This window comes from Myotis daubentonii, chromosome 3 (assembly GCF_963259705.1).
Source record: "Myotis daubentonii chromosome 3, mMyoDau2.1, whole genome shotgun sequence".
NCBI lineage: Eukaryota > Metazoa > Chordata > Mammalia > Chiroptera > Vespertilionidae > Myotis > Myotis daubentonii.
Genome location: NC_081842.1, coordinates 92,439,035 through 92,463,966, shown reverse-complemented (window position 1 = coordinate 92,463,966; position 24,932 = coordinate 92,439,035). Strand labels below are relative to the sequence as shown.

General features: G+C 36.0%; 1 pseudogene; it reads right to left on the bottom strand.

Moving 5' to 3' along the window:
* Positions 1-10,064: 10,064 nt before the first annotated feature.
* Positions 10,065-24,201, bottom strand: LOC132229660 (NAD kinase-like; annotated as a pseudogene).
* Positions 24,202-24,932: the final 731 nt, after the last annotated feature.

The window sequence follows — 24,932 nt, the reverse complement described above, 5'->3', positions numbered from 1 at the left end:
AAAGATTTGAATCTTAAAAGTAAGATAAAAATTAAAGATAAGTTAGAAGATTACAGGTGACCAAAGAGAATGATGCTGCTGGTGTTAATAAAGAGCCCTAACACTATCCAGAAACAAATGGCAAACCAGAAGCGAGTTTTCTACTTTTCCATGGATATTTTATTCTTAAAGTTTTTTTTTTATGAACAAGGGTCTAGGACCATCCAGAATCCTATTTGAAATATTAAAATAATACAAACTATTGTGAAAAGCCTGTTCAGAGATTAAGTTAAAGTTTTTATAACTGGAAATATTTCATAAAAGCTTATTAGCATTTTATACTGTATTAATACACTGTAGTATGCACTATATATTGATACACTTCTCTCACTCTGTGTTTCCTATTCCTTTGAATTCGTTTAAAAAAAAATCACGTATTTTATAGCAGCCACATTGAGTCTATTGAATTTAAACTTTGATGTTGTTATTTTCTCTATATACAATGTAAACTGTGTTTTATTAGTGTTGGGGGCCAGGACAGGGTAAAAAAAAAATGGAGAGAAATAGGAGAATAAAGAAATTTAAATAGCAAATGATTTAACTGTAGCTGGCTAGCATACACAGCTAGAGGATGTGCATTATTGATCTATTATGACATGTGAATACAATGATTTAATGTATATTAGAATATGTATAAGAACAGGTTGAAGATTCTCCTTGATCTGGATTGAGACTGTCTGGTCTTAAATACTGAGTTTGTTGCATAGTTACTTGATTGAGCTATTTTCTCCTGTCTGTACTCTTCATCTTTAAGTAAAGATAATAATGAGAACTAGCTCACAGTATTTTTGCCAGGTGCAGCAGACTGAATATTTGTGCCCGCAAAATTCATAAGTTGAAACCTAATCCCCAATGTAATGGTATTTTAGGTGGAGCCTTTGAAAAGTAATTAAGTCCTTAGGGTGAGCCTTCCTGAATGAAATTAGTGCCCTTATAAAAGAGACTCCAGAGAGCTCCCTTATTCCTTCCACCATGTGAAGGCAGAGCAAGACGATTGTTTATGAACCAGGAAGCAGGCAAGGAACCAAATTCACCAGACACTGTAGCTGCCGCTGTCTTGATCTCAAACTTCCAGGCTCTAGAACCATGAGAAATAAATTTCTGTTGTGTATATACAATCTGGTCTACAGTATTTTGTTATAGCAGTGCAAATGGACTAACATGAGATTAAAATGAGTAATGGTTGTAAAGCTCTTAGAAATGTGTCTGAAACAGTAAAACCGAAGTCTGTGTTAAAGAAATAAATATCTAAGAATTAGATATTATATGCAAATTGAAAATAAGATATGAATTAAAATTGAAAAATTATTTTCATATATACTTATATGAGTGTGCAATTTTTCTTCTATATATAAGATTTACAAACATTACTATGTTATAAAAATAATAGCAGTTAAACAGCTTTGGGAGATCTGCTAATCTTTATACAGGGTAGGGGGAAAGTAGATTTACAGTTGTGAAACAGTTAATTATTGTATTATTATTTATTAATTATTGCACTATTTTCCATACAAACAACTATAAACTTACCTTTGCCCCCCTCTGTACTTCTAATTGTTTAAAACCAATTATTATGTATTAAAATTCATATTGTTTAAAGGAATATTAATTTATATATTTTATTTTATTTTATTTTTTTTTATTTTTTTATTTTTTTTTTTCTGATCAAGCCTCAAATTTTATTCTTACAGCGGCAGGATATATACTGTTTTAGGGACAGGGGATGGGTAAAGGGGTCTATGGGTGGTAACCTATCACTAGAGATTTAAATTTATATATTTTAATAATTATTTATTGAAAGTATTACATACTAGTGGCCCGGTGCACAAAATTTGTGCACGGGGGCGGGGGGGTGTCTCTCAGCCCTGCCTGCACCCTCTCCAATCTGGAACACCCCTCTCACAATCCAGGACTGCTGACTCCTAACCAGTCACCTGCCTGCCTGCTTGATTTCCCCTAACCACTCTGCCTGCTGGCCTGCTCACCCTCAACTGCCCCCCCCCACTGGCCTTATTGCCTTCAACTGCCCCCCATTGGCAGCCTGATTGCCCCCAACTGCCCCCCCTTGCCAGTCATATCACCCCCAACTGCCCCCCCTGCTGGCCTGATCACCCCTAACTGCCTCTGCCTGGGCCCGCCACAATGGCTTTGTCCGGAAGGATGTCCAGAAGGTCTCCCAGTCTAATTAGCATATTACCCTTTTATTAGTATAGGTGTTCCCCTTTTCCCCCCATCCACCCTCTCTGGTCCCCTACACACACACCCACCCCAGGCCTTCAGCACCTTACTGTCTGTGTACATGGGTTATGTTTAAATGCATACAAGGCCTTTGGTTGATTACTTCCCTCCCACCCACCCTCCCCTGCTTTCCCTCTCAGATTCTGCACTCTGTTCCATACTTCCATGTCTCTAGATCCACTCCATTCATCTGTTTATTTTGTTACTTAGTTCCACATATGAGTGTGATCATGTGATACTTGTCTTTCCTGACTGACTTATTTCACTTAGCGTCTGGGTCCCTCCATGCTGTCTCAAAGGGTGAGATATTCTTAATGTTTACTGCTGCATAGTATTCCATAATATAAATGTACCACAGCTGTTTTATCCACTCATCTACTGATGGGAACTTAGGCTATTTCTAGATCTTAGGTATTGTAAATTGTGCTTCTATGAACATAGGGGTGCATACATTCTTTCTGGGTTTCTTAAGATATAGTTCTAGAAGTGAGATCACTGGGTCAAATGTAAGTTCCATAGTTAAATTTTTGAGGAAACTTCTAGTACACCAGTCTGCATTCCCACCAGCAGTGTGCTGATTCCCTTTTTCCACATCCTCTCCAACACTTGTCTTTTGTTGATTTGTTGGTGGTAGCCATTCTGACAGGTATGAAATGGTACCTCATTGTTGTTTGGACTTGCACCTCTCAGATGATTAATGACTTGGAACATTTTTTCATATGTCTCTTGACCATCTGTATGTTCTCTTTGGAGAAGTGTCTATTTAGGTCCTTTGCCCATTTTTAAAATTGGGTTGTTTATCTTCCTTTTGTTAAGTTGTGTGAGTTCATTATATATTTTGGATATCAACCCTTTATCAAATGTGTCATTACAAAATATGTTCTCCATATAGTGGGCTCTCTTTGTTTTGTTGATGGTTTCTTTTGCTGTGCAGAAGCTTTTTATTTTGATGTAGTCCCATTTGTTTATTTTCTCCTTAGTTTCATTTGCCTTAGGAGATGTAGCTATAAACATATTGCTATAAGAGATGTCTGAGATTTTGCTGCATATGGTTTCTTCTAGGATTTTTATGGTTTCACAACTTACATTTAAGTCTTTTATCCATTTTGAGTTTATTCTTGTGTATGGTGTAAGTTGGTGGTTTAGTTTCATTTTTTTTGCATGTATCTGTCCAACTTTTCTAACACCATTTATTGAAGAGACTGTCTTGATTCTATTATATGCTCTTTCCTACTTTGTCAAATATTAATTGGGTATAATGGCTTGGGTCATTTCCTGGGTTCTCTGTTCTGTTCCATTTGTTATATTTTTCTTAATATTTGTTATATGGTATTTGCATGTGCTTTGCAGTATGTGGGTTACTTATAACTTATTCTATCTTATAGGTCTTAGAAGTCAAATTATGTGCTTTTATATAAAGAGTACATATTATAATTAATATGCAATAAAACCTTTATGCTTTAACTGTCATTTGTGATATTTATAATTGACTTGAATTTAATGTGGAGCATTACTTTTCATAAAACTTGGCACTATCTAAAAGTCATTATAATATTCTAATTAACTTTATATTTGTCTTTTTGGATTTAAACAATTTCACATTATATATTTTTATGTAATTAGAGCTATCACATACATTTTAATTATACTATTCATGCATATTTTTTAAAAATATGCAGACTTGTGATGATCTGTGAATTTCATATTCTAACATTCTATCTTATATGTTTCTCAGTATAATTTATGGTTAATAATCATTAATAAGAAAAATAAGAAAAATACAAAGAATTTATATTAGTGAAATTATCATCTATCTGAATATTTTTATATATCCGTAAAATGGATATTATTTTGTATAGTAATATTAAGTAAATACTAATATTAGCATAAAAGTTCCAGAAAAATTTTAAAATAAATGCCAAGAAAGGTTATTTCACATTGTTTTACTTCCATTTATAAGAGTGCCTCTTTTGAAATCTTAAGGATAATAAAATGTATGTTGTTATATTTATATATGTAACTCATAAAAAATCCTGAAAATACCTTTCTAGATATTTAAAGTATATCCATTCATGTCAAATAGTATAAAATAATGTTTGTTATTTAACTTTAAAAATTAGAATATGTTCATATAGTTGTTGTGGTTTTCCTTAAAATCATCATCAGTGTTTTTCGCTTGTATTCTTTCTTTTCCTCTTTTTTCTTAATAAGTTATCTAACTGGCTGGCAATAACATGGTCTAATGTATATCTCAAACTTTAAAAAAACAACACTTTATATTAGAACCACATCAAGTTTTAAATTCTTCACCAAAAATATCTTTGGTCTTTCAAATCACTTTATCTGTGACTATGACATCTTCTCCCTGGAATGACAAGGCAATACCTTCTCTTTCTTCAAGTCCAGACTTAAAGCATTCTCTCTGTTTTTTCTAAAATTTCCAGGAATTTAACTTTTCTAGACTTGGAGCTTCCAGAACACTTGATTCAAAACTTTGTTGTATGTTATTCTATACTTCCGCCAACCCACACTAGATTGTGAGCTCTTACTTTAGGACAGAGACATAAATGATTTATCTTTATATTTTTGGCAGTTATCATAGTTCCTGTCACAGAACAACAACTTAATAATAATAGATGTGGCAATTTAATATCACTATAATAGCCAAGTAGTTGGCTATGGGTCTGTTTTAATCTACATCAAGAAAACCCAAGTATTTGAGGAAGAGTATATAAATCAATTAACAAATATATTTTCTATTTATAAAAATAAAAGCCTAATATGCTAATTAGACCAGATGCCCTTCCAAATGTCCTTCTGGGCGAAGCTGGGGCTGTGAGGGAAGCCCAGGTCCCGGGTGCCTGCCAATAGCTGGAGGGAAGGGTCCCGAATGCCAAAGGGAAGCTGTGCTGGCAGCCAGGGGAAGGAAGGCCTACTTTTGCATAAATTTTGTGCATCGGGCCTCTAGTATTATAATAATAAATCAAAGTTCTGTATGGCCCCAAAACATGATAAAGGAATTCTATATAGAACTTGGCTTAAGATAAGAGTGCTTCTTCTCAAGAAGGAAGAAAAATATATTTTGACATATTCTGTTTCAGAAGATACTATAAATAACAAATGCAGGACCCGCAAAATTTATATAACTCTTATAACATTTACTCATCCTATTATCAATGAGGAAAATTCAGCAACAAAGTGATATAACTAGAGTATACCTTTTTCCAATAACATTCACCAATAACATTATCATAAAAAAGCAAACTGTCAGAGATAACATATTTAATTTCCTGCATAAAGTGTTAACACATGGCTAATTTCATAAATTATCTTTCACCTCTAGGTTAAAATGACAGTGAAATGTTGTAAGATGAAATACAAATGATATAGATACCTGAAAACATATTTGCTTCCTGAGGTTTTGTCATGTGATTTATAAATCTTAAATAAAATGATGCCTTTACTAGAGCATCAAACTCATCTTGAGCCACCATGATCTAAAGAGAAAATAAACTGTAATGTTAAAAAAATTCGATTCCTCAAGTTCCTAGGTATGTAACCTTAGGCAATATGTTTTATCTCTTTGTCTGACTTAAGCTCACCTTTCCTATTAAGTGAAAATACTAATACTTACAGTGTCTTTATGAGGAGAAAATTAAGCTGTATGCAACTACCACAAATTTCTCCCTGGCACATAGTTGAGCTGAGCTAGATTTAATAAACAAAATTTAAATTAAAAACAAATTTATGTCCAAATTATATTCTAATACAATTTCTATTCTCCATTATAACATCATTGTTCATTTTAAGAGAACATACTTATGTGGGTTTATACTTACTTGCTTGCTAAGGAATTTTTTAAGTTGTTATTGTTTGAGAATATAACAGATGTTCCCTTTATTGTCCCCCCAATTGCCACCTTCTCCTGGTTCCCGCCCCACCCCAGGCCTTCACTACCTATTTATTGTCTGTGTCCATAGGATAATGTATATATGTATATGTGTATAAGTTCTTTGGTTAATCTCTTCCTGCCCTCCCCCTTCCTCCTTCTTTCTGATATTCATCAGTCTGTTCCATGTTTCCATGCCCCTGGTTCTAGTTTGTTTATCAGTTTATTTTGTTCGTTAGATTTTTTGCTCATTTATTTTGATTTTTGGATTCAATTATTGATAGATATATATGTATTTCCATTTTATTTCTTTTCTTCTTCTTCTTCTTCTTCTTCTTCTTTTTCTTCTTCTTCTTCTTCTTCTTCTTCTTCTTCTTCTTCTTCTTCTTCTTCTTCTTCTTCTTCTTCTTCTTCTTCTTCTTCTTCTTCTTTTTTTCCTTCCTATTATTAAAGAATTCACTTCTAAATTTCATGTAATACTCATTTTGTGGTGATGAACTTCTTTAGCTTTTTCTTGTCTATGAAGCTATTTATCTGACCTTCAATTCTAAATGATAGCTTTGTTGGGTAGAATAATCTTAGTTGTAGGTCTTTGCTATTCATCACTTGGAATATTTCTTGCCACTCCCTGCTGGCCTGCAAAGTTTCTGTTGAGAAATCAGCTGGCAGTTCTTTAGGAACTCCCTTGTAGGTAACTAACTGCTTTTCTCTTGCTGCTTTTAATATTCTCTTTTGTCTTTTACCCTTGGTTTTTTAATTATGATGTGTCTTGGTGTGGGTCTTTTCGGGTTTCTCTTGTTTTTGACTCTCTTCACTTCTAGGACCTGTAAGTCTATTTCTTTCCCAAGTAGGGGAAATTTTCTGTCATTATTTCTTCAAATAGGTTTTCAATATCTTGCCCTCTCTTTTCTCCTTCTGACACACCTATAATGCAAATATTGGTATGCTTGAAGTTGTCCCAGAGGCACCTTACACTATCCTTATACTTTTAGATTAGTTTTTCTTTTTGATTTTCTGATTGGGTATTTTTTGTTTCTTTATATTCCAAATCATTGATTGCTTCTTAGAATCCTCTACTCTACTGTTGAATTCTTGTAAATTATTATTTTTTTCAGTTAGTGTATGCTTAATTTTTAACTGGTCCCTTGAAATTCTTACTAAGGTATTTAAAAGTCTCACTAAGTCCCTTGAAACTCTCATTAATATCCTTGAGCAACCTTATAATCATTGTTTTGAACTCTTTATCTAGTAGTTTGCTTGCTTCCGTTTCATTTAGTTCTTTTTCTGGAGATTTCTTCTGTTCTTTCATTTGTAACCTTTTTCTTTGTCTCCAGATTTTGGCTGATCCCTGTGTTTGTTTCTATGTATTAGGTAGAGCTGTTATGTCTCCTGGACTTGGTGGAGTGGCCTTATGTAGTAGGTGCCCTGCTTCTCCAGTCACCTGAGCTGGGAACTCTAGGTGCGCCCCTGTGTGGGCCATATGCAGTCTTGTAGTTGAGCCTTGATTGCTGTTGGCATCATAGGGAGGAATTGACTTCCAGGTTAATTGGCTGTGAGGACCATCTGTGACTACAGTGGAAGAGCTACTGTGCAGGAGACGCCCTTATGGAGCAGAACTTGCTTCAGTGGAGGTTTGGTGCTCACTGAGTCTGCCCTTGAGTGTGTTACCTGTGGATGTGTAGAGTTATATTCTCATTTGGTCTGAAGCTGTCCACCAGGTGCACTGATTCTGGGGGCTACAGTGAGGTGAAAAGTCAGCCATTGTCTGGGGCCACAAAGCAGGAGCTACAGAATGATCTGAAGATGAATGCTACTTCTGCTGGACTTGGAAGTGCCAAGGTGAGGCCAAGTTCTCAAGTAAGGTAGGCTGCTGCTAGTGCCAGGTGTTGGGCACACTAATGCCAGCTGCTGCTTGTTTTAGAGATTTTAGGAAAGTCTGAAGCCTGAGCCAGGACAGGCCATTCATACAGAAAATCCACGGCAAACAGCTTGGGTGGGGCTGCAAATTGGATGGGGTAGGGTCTCAGGGAATCATCAGGATGTAGAGAACAGTGTGAGTAAGTCATGCTGATGGAAACTTAGATATGGTTTCCAGTCAGCTCTGGAATGGCAGAGGTCCCAGTATAGGAACAATGACTCTTGTGAGCACCCCTGACTGGGGGAAAGCTACCCCCTAGTTCTTGCTCCAAAATCTGACAATTCAGTTTTTCCCTATATGTTCCTGGATCCCCCCTAGCTGCTGCTCCAGCACTGGCACTCAGAAGGAGTGAGGCCATGTGAGTTTGTTTGTTGGCCCCTTAAGAGGACCTGCCTGGGTCTTCAGCAGTCTCCCTATCACTCAGCCACAATCTCCGCTGGTTTTTACAGCCCAAAATTGTGGAGACTTCTCTTCCCAACTCTGGAACCCTGGGCTGGGGATCTGTTATGGGGCTGGGACCCCTTGCTCCTCATTGGAGTTCTCCACAGCCGAGATTTTCCTCCTGATTAAAAAAACACCACACGTGGGTGTTGGATCAACCTATTCTGTGCCTCGGCCCCTACTACTAGTGTCAGTATTCTTTCTTCTTTACTTCTGTAGTTGTAGAACTTCCATTCAACCAGATTTCAGGTGGTTCTGAATGATGGTTGTTCTGTATTTAGTTGTAATTTTGATGTAGTTATGGGAGGCAGCAAGTACAGGCATTTACCTAAGCATGCATTTTTGTTTTCTAGCAGGAATTCTTTATGATTTGGGAAATCTCTTCACTGAGGGAGTCCCAAATTATTATTATTTACTTTACCATCATTATGTTAACCCCTCAAGTTAATCAAACATTTTCATAATCTGCTTTTATTTTTAAAAATTTGTCTGTCTAGCCCTGGCTGGTGTCGCTCAGTGGTATATATAGCATTGTCCCACATACTGAGGGTTGAAGGTTCAATTTCTGGTCCAGGGCACATACATACCTGGGTTGTAGGTTTGTTCCCAGCTCAGTCAGGGCATGTGCAGGATGCAACTCATTGATGTGCTTCTCTCTCTCTTTCTCTCCTCCCACTCCCTCCTTCTCTTCTACTCTCTCTAAAATTCAAAAGAAAAAATATCCTAGGATGAGGATTAAGTAAACAAACAAATAAATATTCTGATTGTCCCATAAGATTATAATGGAGCTGAAAAATTCTTATAACATTGTGATGTTGTAGCCATCATAACTTCATATTGCATAATATAACACATACAATTATGTACAGAACATAATACTCTATAATGACTACAAATGACTATGGTACTGGTTTATGTATTTACTATATGATACTTTTTATACTTATTTAGAGTCTATTCTTTCTACTTATTAAAAACAACCAAAAAGTTTGTTGTAAACAGTATGCCATATTGCACAGCCAGCAACACTGATTGTATTAATTTCATTGACATGCAGCACTGACAGTTATATTTTATAATTTAAATCTGATCACATATTCCTTCAAGTTAAATACATCAGATGATTATTCTTTACCAGAAAAATAGCTTAAATTTCTTATTATGTCACAAAATAGTCTTAATAATCAGGCCTCATCTAATTTTTGCTCTTTACCTTCTCTCCCCTTATTTAACTAATTTTTTCCCCCAAAGGAGGACTCAGCTGTGAGACTTCATTTCAACACCAAAGGATAGATCCACCCATTCTGATGCCTCTCAATGTGATAGACTGATCTGTGGAAGTTTCCTGACAAGGAGCACGAAGAGCCCATGCAGTTGGGCTTCCCTGCCCAGGGACTGGCCCTGACTGTTGCTTACTTGGCATCTTCAGAAATGCAAAATAAGGTCAGATTTAAAATGTTAAAAACGGTTGATCTGGTTGACAAAGGCAGACTCTGGGGCTCCTCTGGCTACAGACAGAAGTGATGTCACACCTGATACCTACAGGGCATGTGACCTTGGGCCACAGGGCGCAGCAGGCAGGTAGCCCTCCTCCCCCTCCTGATCCGCCAAGTGAGCCTGCTGCTTGTGCACGTTCCAGTGCAGACTCTGGGCCAGGGTCTCCGTCCAGTCACTCACAGGGGCTCACACGCAGATGGAGGGTAGCGGGTAGCAGTAGGTGGTGCTGCTGATGCTGTCTCCATGGCGGATCTCCTGCCTCTTTCGTCCATTGCAGGACACCCACACGATGTTCCGGTGACAACGCGATCTTGAGCTCTACTCCTGAAGGGACCAGGATGGGCCGGAATGGCAGTGAGTGGGGACAGATGCGCATGATCATGATGGCCGACATGGGTTGGATCATGGAGAGCCGCGATGCCACCTTGTATGCTGCCGGTCGGGGGATGGAGACGATCATGCCATCACCCTGCACTGTGGTGATGAAGTGTCCGTCCAGGTAGACGTCCACGTTGGACAGGTAAGAGGAGGGGCCTCTGTCAATCACCACTTTGTTCAGGACCTGCTTGAACATGTGACCGTGTGACCTGCTTCCTGGCCTCCGTGTCCCAGTCAGAGGCCGGGACCCCATTCTCACTGACCCCATTAGTCATGGCAGTCTTCTTCCCTCTGAGCTCCTTCACGACCTCGACCTTCAGCCAGCTCCGAAGAACAATAGCTGCATTTCCCTGTATCGCCTGAGTAACTTGGGTTGGAAAGTTCTGGAAGTGGAAGGGGGTCAGGAAGCCTGGGGAGCCCAGGTACAACGCCATGACCTGAGGCACGCTGCGCTGGGCGTGGGCACTCAGCTGCCAGAGGAGGCAGGCACAGGGCAGGGTCAGTGCCCCCAGGCAGATGATGAAATCGGTCTGGTCGGAAAGGTCGTCATAGTCTTCTCTGAAGGGGCAGAACTTATTCACCGGCCAAAACTGTTGTCTCCCACGATGGCAGGGTCTTCTAGAACCTTCTCCACATACACGATGGAGTGGTTCTCCTCCATCAGGTACACGCAGAGGGCCTTGAAGGCTGCAGCATGCTGGCCTCCTGGGTCTTCTTGATGGCGAGGACGCTCTTTGGGGACTTGCTCCACGTCAGCCGCTGGCTGGCAGGTCCTGGATGTGCACAATGGTCTGGGGGTTCTGCAGCACACAGGCCTTGGGTCCGAAAGTGGTCACTGGCCACGGCGCACAGAGAGCGCATCCCCCTGACCTCCTTGGTGCTCGCCAGGGCGGCGTGGCAGGCAGGCTGCGGGACTGGGCGTGACCCGGTTGGGTGGCCCAGAGTGGCATCCTCATCCCCTGGCAGCACCGCAGTGGGAGGAATCGCATCTGTGCTCGGCCCCCTCTGCACGTTGACTTTCTCTGGCTCCATCTCCATCAATGATGAACCAGGGCTTCAGTCAGAAGAACGCTGATCCCTTTTTTGCCCTGGGGGCCTGCTCCCAGGTGCCAGGCACCAGCCAGTCTTAACTAACTTCTTACTCCACCCAAATTAATAACCCCAAAAGTTACTTCATACATTATGATATCTCACAGCTTACAACAGCCTTTATGTGTTTGTTTGTTTGTTTGTTTATTTATTTTGGTTGTTTTTGTTGTAAATCCTCACCCACGGATATTTTTCCATTGATTTTTAGAATAAGTGGGATGGGAGAGGGAGAGAAAAACATCCATACACATTGATTTATTGCCTACTACATGAACCCCAACCAAGGTGGGGGAACCTGCAACCGAAGTACATGACTTTGACGGAATTAAATCCAGCACCATTCAGTCCCCAGCCATGCTCTATCCTCTGAGCCAAACTGGCTAGGGTACAACAGCCTTTAAATGTACTGTTCCCCATACCTATATTCTATTTTCTCTGGCAAACTTCATATTCCCGTCATTAGTGCTGTGTACTATTCTCAAAATATAATATCTACTCATATATTTTAATTAGCTAATTTAAAGTTTCCTACCTAAAGTTTCATTAGATTTTAGTTCATAGGTACATAAAGTATATATTTTTTTCTATATCTCCCAGAAATGTCCTCTGTGCTTTAGTGCTCTGCTTGTTTAATTGTTTATTTTTTAGGTTATAGTTTTTCAACAAAGAAATGAATTAGTTGCTAAAACTAAATAGTATTAAAATTCTTTTAGTGAAATACAACAAACTTCACATCCACTCCTCCATATCCTTAGATCCACCATGTAGGAAAATATTTTCAACTACTTCTGGTAAGGTATCTTTGAAAGTTATATGAAGACTCCTAAAATATATCATCCACTATTATGTGTTTTAGTTATAGACATCATCAATTGAGTCTCTCTACAAAAGTTGAGAATAAGCTTACACTATAGACCTCATCCACCTCTACTCATCCCTCCATTTTATTAAGTTAAATTATTCTGTTTTCTATAGAAATATATGTCCTCAAGAGTTCTTAATACTTAATTTTGATCCATACAGTTTTCTGTTATTTTCTATAATAATTTATTGGGATGTTAAGGCATTGATAAATCTGATTATTTATAATATTAGGTATTACATGAACATTTAAAAGGTTTTTTAAATGTTCCTTAATTGTTGAAAGTACTATTACAGATGTCCCCCTTTTTCCCTGATTAACCCCTTCCACTCTGCTCAGTCGCTCCCCCCGAAACCTCCACCCAGGCCTACTGCACTATTTTCTGTGTCCATCAGTAATGTTTACCCTATATAATAAAAGGCCAATATGTAAATCAACTGAATGGCAGAATCACGGGTTGCTATGATGCCCACTGACACCAGAGGGCAGACGCTCAAGGCAGGAGCTGCCCCCTGGTGGTCAGTGTGCTCCCACAGGGGGCTCAGCCAGAAGTGGGGAGTGGGCCTAAGCCGGCAGGCAGACATCCCCTGAGGGATCCCAGACTGCAAGAGGACACAAGCCGGGCTGAGGAATCCTCCCCAACCTCCAGTGCATTCACCAGGCCTCTAGTATGCATATAATTTCTTTGGTTAATCTTCCAGCCCTCCTCTCTTCTCTTTCCTCTGATATCCATCAGTCTGTCTGTGCTTCCATGTCTCTGGATCTATTTTGTTGTCAGTTTATTTTGTTCATTAGATTCCACCTATATGTGAGATCATGTGATAATTGCCTTTCTCAGACTGGCTTTTTTCATTTAGCATAATACTATCCAGATTCCTCTGTAATGCTTCAAAGGGTAAAAGGATTTTAACTTTGACCTTTGAGATCTTCTGATCTATAATATAAACTTTGTAATAGCAGTAAAAACAAAATAATTTATATTGCATACATGATGAATGACTATAAGCTATAGATTTGTGTTTGATTATGAGGCTATGAATTTATAATTGCAAGTATAAATTTAGGTTAGAAGTCACTTTCTATATCACAGTTACAACTTTCAATGAGCAGTTGGTATTTTCAATAATTCTGCCTCATTAAAAATTACTTTTACATCCTCAAATAAGTCTAGTTTTCACCAACTTTGTTTTTACAGTTTATTGATTTTTATTTAGTTATTTGTTTTCCATTGCATCTGTCAATAAAAGCATCTTAATTCTAATCTAATATAATGTTAAGTTACTTTTTATAGTTCGCAAGATGATAAAGGAGGATTGTGGTGGAAGAAGCAGACAATTTTTAATCATCTCTTTACTAACATAATTTATCTTTTCAAACCCAATGTTCAGAAATATAATTAGTGTTTATCAAATGTTCTTTCTCCCTCTCTTCCTCTCTTTTTCTTTCCTCTCTCTATTAAACTCTTATCTACATCTCCCCCTCCCCAGGACCCACTCTTTTTAACTCTGTCTCTTTGCAAATGGTCAAGGTATATTGAGTCCTATATATTGTAAAAACTTCAGAGGTTTATTTGTTGTCTTTTGAACCATTACATTTATATTTTATTCCAAAAAATTATTTGAAACTTATTATAAATTACTAATTTATTTATTTTGTCAATAAATTAAGTCAAAAATAGCAGAGTTGAAGTGCCCTAGTGAAAGATAAGGTTTTGCTAACAGCTTCATATCTAAATTTGGCTTTCTTTTCTTTCACACAGCATGACTATAGCTTTCAAATGGATTTTGCTCCTGGCAATGCCAACTTTTACCTATCATTTCTGATTAAAAATCATGTGTCGCTTGTGTATTTGGGCATGCATACCATACTGAAATATTTAAGAAACAGTTCCTATTTTTATTTTGTTTGATCACTTTCTATTTTCTGAGGAATTTTGTTGAAAATTTCAGAGAATATGTAACTTAACAGCCAAATAAGCTTTGAATTTATTATATATTTCAATACATGCATTTGGGATCTGGATTATACATTTGGGCTTTTGGTAATTAAATGTGTACATGCTTTATAATAAATGCCTTCATTTACTAATATAAATATATGAATTTGCACTTTAAAATAAATTTTGTTTTATAAAACACTAGAGGCCCGGTACACAACATTTGTGGTAGCTGGACCTGCACTCTCTTGCAATCCGGGACCCCTTGGGGGATGTGCGACTGCCAGTTTAGGCCCGATTCCTGGGATCAGGCCTAAACTGGCAGTCGGATGTCCCTCTCACAATCCAGGACTGCTGGCTCCTAATCGCTCATCTGCCTGCTTGCCTTATCACCCCTAACCCCTCTGCCTGCCTGGCTGATTGTCCCTAACCACCTCTGCCTGCATGCCTGATTGCCCCTAATCCTTCTGCCTGCCCTGCCTGATGCCCTAACCACACTGCCTGACTGCCTGATCGCCCCTATCCACTCACCTGCCTGCCTGCCTGATCGCCCCTGCCTCTGCCTTGGCTCCTGCCATCGCAGCTTTGTCTAGAAGGACATCCGGAATGATGTCTGGAAAGTCATTTGGCTGTCCAGTCTAATTAGCATATTATGCTTTTATTATTAGAGAATAGATTATCTCAAAGAGCTCCACATCAAGACACATCATAATTAAACTTCCAAGGGTTAAAGACAGAGAGAGACTCTTAAAAGCAGCAAGAGAAAAGCAGTTAGTAACTTACTAAGTAGTGCCCATACAACTGTCAGACACAGGAAAAGTATCAGCATTTAATATTATCCATTAAAGAAATTTATTTATAGTTTCATTCATGACAACTTAGATCCTTAACTCACCTCTTCCATGGACACACCAAATCTATAGCTATATATGGAACACTATTTTCTGATAAAGAACTGAAAACTGACAAGGTGACCCCTTTACATCAGGAAAATGGGAGAGAAACCACATTGAACCAGGTAGAAAAGGCTGACATACAATTTCATCATAAATCCTATCCTGCTTATGGTGACCCACAATCAGGTAAAAACTCAAAACCAAGAGCTTCTCCCTAAGGATTGAAGGGTTTATCCACATTAAACCAACAAGTATTAAGAACAACACCTGAGAGATAAGCCTCCAAAATATCTGTCTTTGAAGACCAGTAAGGCTTGCACCCACAAGGCCCTTGAGGCTGTGGTGACCTGAGGAATGGCTCCTAAAGGGCCTGCAAAAAGATTTAACTCACCCCATTGTCTAGTGCAGCAGCAGCCCTTTGTGAAAACATGCAGACATGTGAAAGAGACTAATTTCCTAGTTTTAAAAACATTTGCATACTTTAGAAGCTGCTGATTGTCTGCTTTACAATCAGCCTGTATTTAGGTGCTGACTGATACTCCACTTTGGAACAATGACTGGTCTTGGCACACCCTCAACTACAAGAAGCTAATAAAAATAACATAGGCTGCCTGGACAATCACCGGGGTTTGAAAGACATCTAAGGACTAGAGGAGGGTTGAATGATAAGCTTCATCTCCTACATAAGACCAACCCTTCATGGAAAGACAGCTGCTTCATCTAATTCATAAAAACCAACACAGATTTAAGTAAATTGAAGAAACAAAGAAATGTATTCCAAATAAATGAACAAAATAAAACATTAAGAAAAAGATCTTGATGAAACAAAGACAAGTAATTTACCTTATAAAGAGTTTAAAGTAATTGTCTGAGAATTCCCACTGTTGGAAATAGAATGAACACAGAAAGAAAATCAGTAAAGAGATAGGAAATATAAAAAAAAAAAAATAGTTCCAAACAAAAGTGATAGAGACACAAAATACAATAACTAAACTGAAAAACATGTAAAAAGGGTCCAACATCTGACTAAATGAAGCAAATGAAAAGAAAAAAAAATAGTGACCCTCAAGACAGGACAGAGGAACCCATCCAATCAGAGTAGCAAAAAAAAAAAAAAAGTAAAGATATCTTAAGAGACTTAGCAGACAACATCACATAGACTAACATTTGTATTATAGAGATTTCAGAATGAGAAAGGGGATACAAAAAACTTATTTGAATAAATAATGGTTAAAAACTGTCTTAATCTGAGGAAAGAAACAGGCATGCACACACAGGAAACAGAATGTTTTTTAAAAGAGTAACCCAAAGCATCCCACAACAAAACACATTGTAATTAAGATGTCAAAAGTTAAAGAAAATAAAAGAATATTAAATGCTGGAAAAGAAAATCAACTTATTACATACAAGGGAACCTCATAGAATATCAAAAGATTTTCCTAGGAGAGATTTTGAAGGCCTGAAGAAGAGGCAAAATATAGTCAAAGTGCTGGGGAAATTAATGACATAGAGACTAAAAAGACAGAAAAGATAATAAAATCAAGAACTGGTTTTTGGAAAATATAAACCAAACTGGTAAATCTTTAGCTGGACTCACCAAATTAGATGTAAAAGAGAAAACTGAAACTGTTACCACAGGAACACAAAGAATCATAAGAGATAACTATCAACAATTACATGTCAATAAATTGGACAAAATAGAAGAAAAGAATAAATTCCTAGACATACAGCCTTCCAATACTGAATTCTGAATAAATAGAAAATCTGAATAGACTGCATGCTGGTAAGAAGACTGAATCAATAATTAAAAACCTCTCAACAAACAAAAATCCAGAAACAGATGGCTTCACTGGTAAATTATATAAAACATTCAAAGGACAATTAATACTAATCTTTCTCAAACTCTTCCAAAAATTAGAAGAGGAGGAAATACTTCCAAACTCATTTTATGAGGCCAGTGTTAATCTGTAACCAAAACCAGAAAAGAATGCCACAAAAAAATTAAATTATAGGCCAATAACCCTGATAAACACAGATGCAAAAATCATCAACAATTTTCATCAGCAGCAAATTTAACAATACATTAAAAAGGGTCACAGCAAGACCAAATGGGTTTATTCCAGAAATACAAAAATGGTTAAATATCCACAAATCCATGTGATATATAAAATTAACAAAAAAATGATAAAAATCATTATGATCATGTCAATAGATGCAGAAAAATCATTTAACAAAACCCAACATCCATTTATGGTAAAAACAATAAAAATTGTCAACCTAATTGGTGTAAAAGGAATTTCTCTCAACATAATAAAGGCCATATATAAAAAGCCCACACAGATAGCAACATACTTAATGTTGAAAATATGAACTTTTTTCTCTAAAATGAGGAACAAGACAAAGATGGCCACTCTCAGTACTTTATTCAAGGTAGTATTTGAATATTTAGCTAGAACAAAAAGGCAAAAAGAAAAAAACAACACCAAAACAGTAAAATAAAAAAATAAAACTGTCACTATTTCCAGATGGCATGAAAGTGTATATGGAAAACCCTAACAATTCCACCAAAAAATCCTTAGAACTTGTAAATAAATTTAATAAAGTGGCAGATACAAAATCAATATACAGAAATCCATCAAGTTTTAATATACTGATGATGAACAATGAAAAGGAGAAATTAACATTTACAATTGCATGGAATAGAATAAAATACCTAGGGATACATTTAACCAAGAATATGAAAGACCTGTACACTGACACATTGATGAAAAATATTGAAGAAGACACACAAAAAGGAAATAGAACAAACTATCTAAAATTTGTATGAAACCATATATACACAAATACAAAACCAAGTAGCCAAAGCAATCTTGAGAAAGAATTACAAAGTTAGAGGCATCACATTCTCTTTTATCAAACTTGGCATTGACATAAAAACAGTCACATAGATTGTTGGAACAAAATAGAGTGCCTCAAAATAAACCACTCATATGTGGTGAATTAATTTATTACAAAGGAGCCAAAATATACAATGGGGGAAAGATAGTCTCTTCAGTAAATGGTGCTAGGAAACTGAACAGTCACATGGAAAAGAATAAAACTGTATCACTAGCTTAGACAAGATTAAAAAAAAATTAACTCAAAATAGATTAAAGACTTTAATGTAAGACCTGAAACCATAAAACTCCAAGAAGAAAACATAAGTGGTAAGTTCCTTGACATCAGTCTTGGCAATTAATTTTTTCAGCTGACACCAGAAGCAAAGATAACAAAATAAAAAATAAACAAGTGGGACTACATCAGACTATAAAGCTTTTGCACAGCAAAGAAACCATCAGCAAAATACTCAGTCTACTAAATGAGAGAAATATCTGAAAATATAAAAAATATTTATATATTTAATATCCAAAGTATATAAAGAATTCACACTACTCAATGGCAAAAAAAAAAAAAAATCTAATTAAAAAATGGGCAGTGGATCTGAAGAGACATTTTTTTTTTCCCAAAGTAGACATACAGATGGCTAACAGGTTCATGAAAAGGTGTTTGGCATTCCTAATCAAAAGGTAAATGTGAATTAAAACCACAGTGAGATATCGTGTCACACCTGTCAGAGGGACTATTATAAAAAAATGACAACAAAGAGTAAGTGTTAATGAGGCTGTGGAGAAAAGGGAACTCTTATTGTGAGAACATAAATTGGTTCACTGACTACTGAAAATAGTATGGGTATTTCTCAAAAATTTACAAATAGAACTATCATATGGTCTAGCAATTCTACTTCTGGGTTTTATCTGAAAAAAACAAAAACAAAATACAAAACAAAACACTTACTTATAAAGATATATACATCCTTTTGTTTGCGGTAGCTTTACTACAATAGCCAAGATATAAACCAAACTATATGTCCACTGATGGATGAATTAATAAAGAAAATGTAGCATATTTTCAATGGAATATTATTCTGCCATAAAAAGAAAGGAAATCTTGCCAGTAGTAAAAATATGGATGGATCTTGAGGGCATTATGATGAATGAAATAGGTCAGAAAGAAAAAGAAAAATAACTTATGATCTCTCTCATTAATATATGTAATCTAAAAAACAAAACTAACAAACAAGCTCACAGAAGATACAAAGAATAAACTGGTGGGTTCCAGAGACTGGGGGAGGGGAGATGGGCAAAGTAGATCAAATATGTCAAAAGGTACCAACTTCCAGTCATGGGAATAAATACGGTATGGGAATTAAAAAAAAAAAAAGAAAAGAAAAGAAAAGAAAGAAAAAGCATAACAACTATACTTAATACTATATTGCATATTGGAAAGTTGCTAGGAGAATAGACCTTAAATGATCACATTTTAAGAAAACAAATCTGCCCCTTGCGGTTTTGGCTCAGTGGATAGAGCATTGGCCAGCAGACTGAAGGGTCCCAGGTTCCATTCCGGTCAAGGGCACTTACCTCCGTTGCAAGCTCCTCCCTGGCCCGTGCCCTGGTCCGGTCCATGTAGGAGGCAACCAATCAATGTGTTCTCTCACGTAGATATTTCTCTCTGTCTTTCCCTCTCTCCCACTCTCTCTAAAAGTCAATGAAAAAATATCCAAATATCCTCAGGTGAGGATTAAAAAAAAAAAAAGGCAAAAAACTATCACTATGTATGGTGATAGATATTAACTAGACATTGTGGTGATCATTTCACAATATAAATAAATAGAAAATCATTATGTTGTACACTTAAAACTAATATGATGTTATATGTCAAGTGTACCTCAACATAAATAAATTGAGGGAAAATGTGTATAGTATGCTTCTTGAGGTGGCCTGTATTATCAACTTAGAATCCTCTAAAAATGTGATAATCTAGAATTAAATATTTTCTTTTTAATTTTTACATCTTTCTCTGTAGGTGCTTTTATTAAAAATATATATTTTATTGATTTTTTACAGAGAAGAAGGGAGGGGAATAGAGAGTTAGAAACATCAATGAGAGAGAAACATCAATCAGCTGCCTCCTACACACCCCCTACTGGGGATGTGCCCTAACCAAGGTACATGCCTTTGACCTGAATCGAACCTGGGGCCCTTCAGTCTGCAGGCCGATGCTCTATCCACTGAGCCAAACCAGTTAGGGCTCTAGGTGCTTTTTGGTGTCTTTTATGAGTAACAGAATGAAGATAACTTGATTTAATAAATTTTTAATATTTGTATCACTGACAGTACATCATCTTCAGATTTTGTCATTAGTTACATAAAATACCATGTAATGGAAACATGAGCCTTCATAGTTTTCAAAATTTTAGTGACTTCTTTAAAAAAAAGTCAAGCCCAGCATTGAAGTTGGAGGGTGTGAGTTAGGTAAGGACACATTTGATGGAGAAACTTCTCTTAGAGCAGACAGCGCACATTCCGCTTCCCATTATGGAGATTTGATATGTATGTCAAACCCACTCACTTTCAGTCCCATTTATGGCACTTACTTGATAGATCTGATAGTCAAATTGAGTCAAATTCAGTCAAAATGACTTTGAAAAAATTAGTCCCAATACAAAATGGTTTTAGTATGTATAAGGCAGAATTTTATAAAGATAAAATTTTAAAATAATATTTTTATGATCATACAGGATAATGATATTTAAAATGACAATGTTTATTACACATGGTCAATTTTTGTTAAAAGAAAAATAGAGTGTAATTGATTTTTTTCCTTTTGGAAAATATATATTCTTTAAAGTATTACATTTTCAAATATTTTGCAGTTAAAGGACTGAAAGTACTTTAGAAGCTTGGACCTTACCTACCCTATTGGGAAAAATATGAAGGAATCTGAAGTAAAATAACATTTGTGATACCTTAAGAAATGATGCTAAATTCACCTGAGGAACTATCTATGTGGTTAATTCTTTACTGGGATCTTAGAAAATAGAATTAGTATGAAGTAAGAAAAGTGTCTCTTATTCTAAGAAAATCTCTTTACTGTTTTCTTCATAAAAATATCATTTTATTTTGTTAAATTCAAGATATCATCCAGTCAAAATACATTCTGATTTTACATATATTGAAGTGTGAATAAATGTGCATTTTAGAAATGATTAAATATAAGAGAAAAGGCGCTAATGCAAGACTGCATTTTTAGGGCATACAAACAACAATATCAGTAACAGAAAAATAATAATTTACTTAATGTTGTCAAATACCAAAATGTATAGAAAGCCACATGGCAGCACACATTTAGGTGGTATACTTTTTATTATAGAATGAATAGTAGCTATCCCTTCATTCTGTTTATAAAAGGTTGTGACAGTTTTAAACACAAAGAAAAATTATATCTTCTGAATATTTTAGACAATAAAATGTTGAAGCACAAATTTTAAGGAGTACACCTACAGGTTTCTTATTTTTGAAGAAAATATGATATCCTCAGCAAGTGCCATTACCTTAGCCTAACCCTTTTGTTGATAGAGATATTTTGATTGAAATATTCGCCTTCCTCATGATTTTATAATTTATCATATATTAAGAAAGGAAAATAATAGTGAGATCTGATATAAAAGATACATTGCTTATTCTTTTAGTTTCAATTAATATAAATACAAGGCAGACATGTTATTCCTGGTTGTGGAAAGGCTAGATTTGGAGAGGAATTTTCTATATTGCTTTTTTTGTGGTCAAAATCAAAGTTGTAAGTCAATCATATTTAAATATTTAGGATAAATACAGGGAAGTAATTTAACCAGAATGTTTTTCAGCTTTCATGAAATATTAACTATATCCATTGGTGCTCCTTTTCAGTTGACATTATTAAGAAGTGATAAGGTAGGACAACCCAGCCAGAAGCAGGACACTTCTGGTGTGTAACTTTGGTTTAAGGGCTCCCTAGAAGCCTAACTAAACTTTTCTACTAACTGTACTGTGGTCTGGACTCTTGTCTCTGCATCCCTTCTTTGTTCCTTCTCTTCTGCACAATGTTCAGAATTGCATCTCACGTGGATGGCTCTCCTTGTCTCCTGTCCCTGCTCCCTGCCCCCTGCCCCTGGAGGGAGTTCCCTCTGATGAACTTATTGCACTGCACTTCTAATCTAATCTTGGTTTCTGCCACTCAGAGGACTTGAACTGAGGCAATATTTATTTAAAAACAGAACAACAAAAACCACATATTGCATGACTCCATTTGTATGAAATATCCAGAATAGGCAAGTCCATAGAGAGACATATTAGTAGTTTCCCCTGGAGGAAGGAATGGGGAATGACTGCTTAATGGGGAGGAGGTTTCCTTTTGGAAAGAAATGTTCTAGAACTAGATAGTGGTAATGCTTGAACAATACTGTGAACTTACTAAATGTTACTAATAGAAAATTATATATATATATATATATATACATATATATATATATATATATATATATATATATATATATATATATATATTACAATACAGAATGCATTATTTAAAAGGGGGCCTCATTTCTTTATTGTTGCTCATAGTGTGATATGTGAGATCCCATTATAGGGGTTTCTATAAGGGAGTCTATGATATATAAAATTGGAAAAAACCTCAGTTCAATAAAATTAAATGGGTGTTTAGTTTTAAAACAAAACAACACACAAAACAAAACTCTTGAGTGTTCCTATAGCTTCAATTTTCTTATAAAATTAATATTTGTTTGATAGTGAATTATAGTATATCAATTGTATCACAATTTTCAGATTTCTAGCAAATATACAATTATTCCTTCTACACACTAAGCCTTTTTTAATGTTATAATACCTACATTACAGACTGAGGGGTCAAAGTAATTATTTTGTTTATTAGTAATATAGTTTTATAAGGTGCCACCAGATGTGATACAAAAGCATGAATGCCTACTATATGCAAAATGTGCACTCATTTCAAAGTAAATGATAGGCTACCTTTCAGATTCATTTATATTTCACTGTGAAATTTGCTAGAGGCTCCTCAAAAGATTTTGTTACCAGTAACCAAGTCCCAGATGGCTTGGAGGCCTATGTTGGACAGAATATTTCTGAACATTTCTCAGGAGAAAATCTGGTCTAACTGCTGATTCTGTTAGTAAAAATCTTTGTTATTTAGTATTTATTGAGCACATTTATGATGCTAACTAACCTACACATACTAGGCACTGATCCTCTTCTTTTCCACAATTGACAGTGTCTTCATTATTCTGTCTTAAAGGCTCCCGTTTTCTGTAGGAATTCCATAAGGCAGAAAAGTGTTTAAAAAATACTTGGTTCATCTCCTTTGAAATGCTTTACTTATAGGCAATTGTGATTATGAAAATAAAGGTTAACCTGAGTATGATAATTTTCTTGTTACAATATCACTTTTAGGGTGCTCATTAAGGCCAAGCCATGCCAATTTTTCTTTATAGATATTTCTAAATATCTGGTTTAGTTATATCAATTGATTATTATCTAAAAATGAGCTTAAATGCAATTCTCTACCCCAACTTAATTTATTTCTTGTGAGAAAAACTATCAGCTTTACACTAAGACAATTCATATTTTAGTCAGAATAATATAAGAATACTCAGTCTCATAAAGTAACCATTTCAAAAAATATTTGATTACATCATCATAATAGTTCACCTCTTTTATAATGAAAAATATCAAGAAATCTGTAAATTATTATGGAAAAGTCAAACATAGTGGTTTCCATGATTCCCCGAAATCCCAAATTCACTTTTGAAAGTTCAGTAATGTTTAAACTCATACAAATAAAAAAGATACAATGAGGGATATCAATGGAGGAAAGATTATAATACATTTTTGAAGACTTAAAAATGATGCAAAAATACTGATAGATGAAAGGAAACATATACTTTCTGATGCATATGTGAAGGGCTTAAGTAAGGAGGGATAAAATCTACCATGCAGAATTTAAGAGAGAATTTGTTCTCAGAAGTTTGGGCCAACTGTGGTTGAGAATACAAAATGAAACTTACAGTTGAGGTTTAATTGAAGATTGACATATATGGCAGTCATCTACTTGCTTTAATTCCATGGCTGTATTTAAAGTATCATGAGATTTTTCAACAAAGACTCCACTAAAAAAACAACAAACAAAAATACATCCTCTAAAGAAACTGAAATTGAGCAATAATCTCTTTGCGAAAGTAAAAAAAATGTAGAAAGTGGATTTCAAGAGAGAAGGAGGGGGGGAGAGAAAATGTAATTGACACCATGGGTACATCAGTGCTAATAGTTTAAAATATATACAGCAGCTTTTTATTTTTTTTAAATTTTTATTGTTCAGATTGTTACAGATGTTCCTCTCCCCCCCACGCCATAGCTCCCCTCCACCCAGTTCGCACTCCACTCCAGGCCTCCCCCCCGCAACTGACCGCATCCATAGGTATAAGTATTTTGTCCAGTATCTTCCTGCACCCTCACAAGCCCTTCCCCCCAAGAATTGTCAGTCTGCTCCCTTTCCATGCCCCTGATTCTATTACATTCATCAGTCTGTTCTGTTCTTCAGGTTTTTTATTCATTTGATTTTTAGGTTCACTTTTTGATAGATATGTATTTGTTGTCACTTTGTTGTTCAAAATTTTTATCTTTACCTTTTTCTTCTTCTTCCTCTTCTTAGAGAATACTCTTCAGCATTTCATATAATCCTGGTTTTGTGGTGATGAACTCCTTTAGCTTTTTCTTGTCTGTGAAGCTCTTTATCTGACCTTCAATTCTAAATGATAGCTTTGCTGGGTAGAGTAATCTTGGTTATAGGTTCTTACT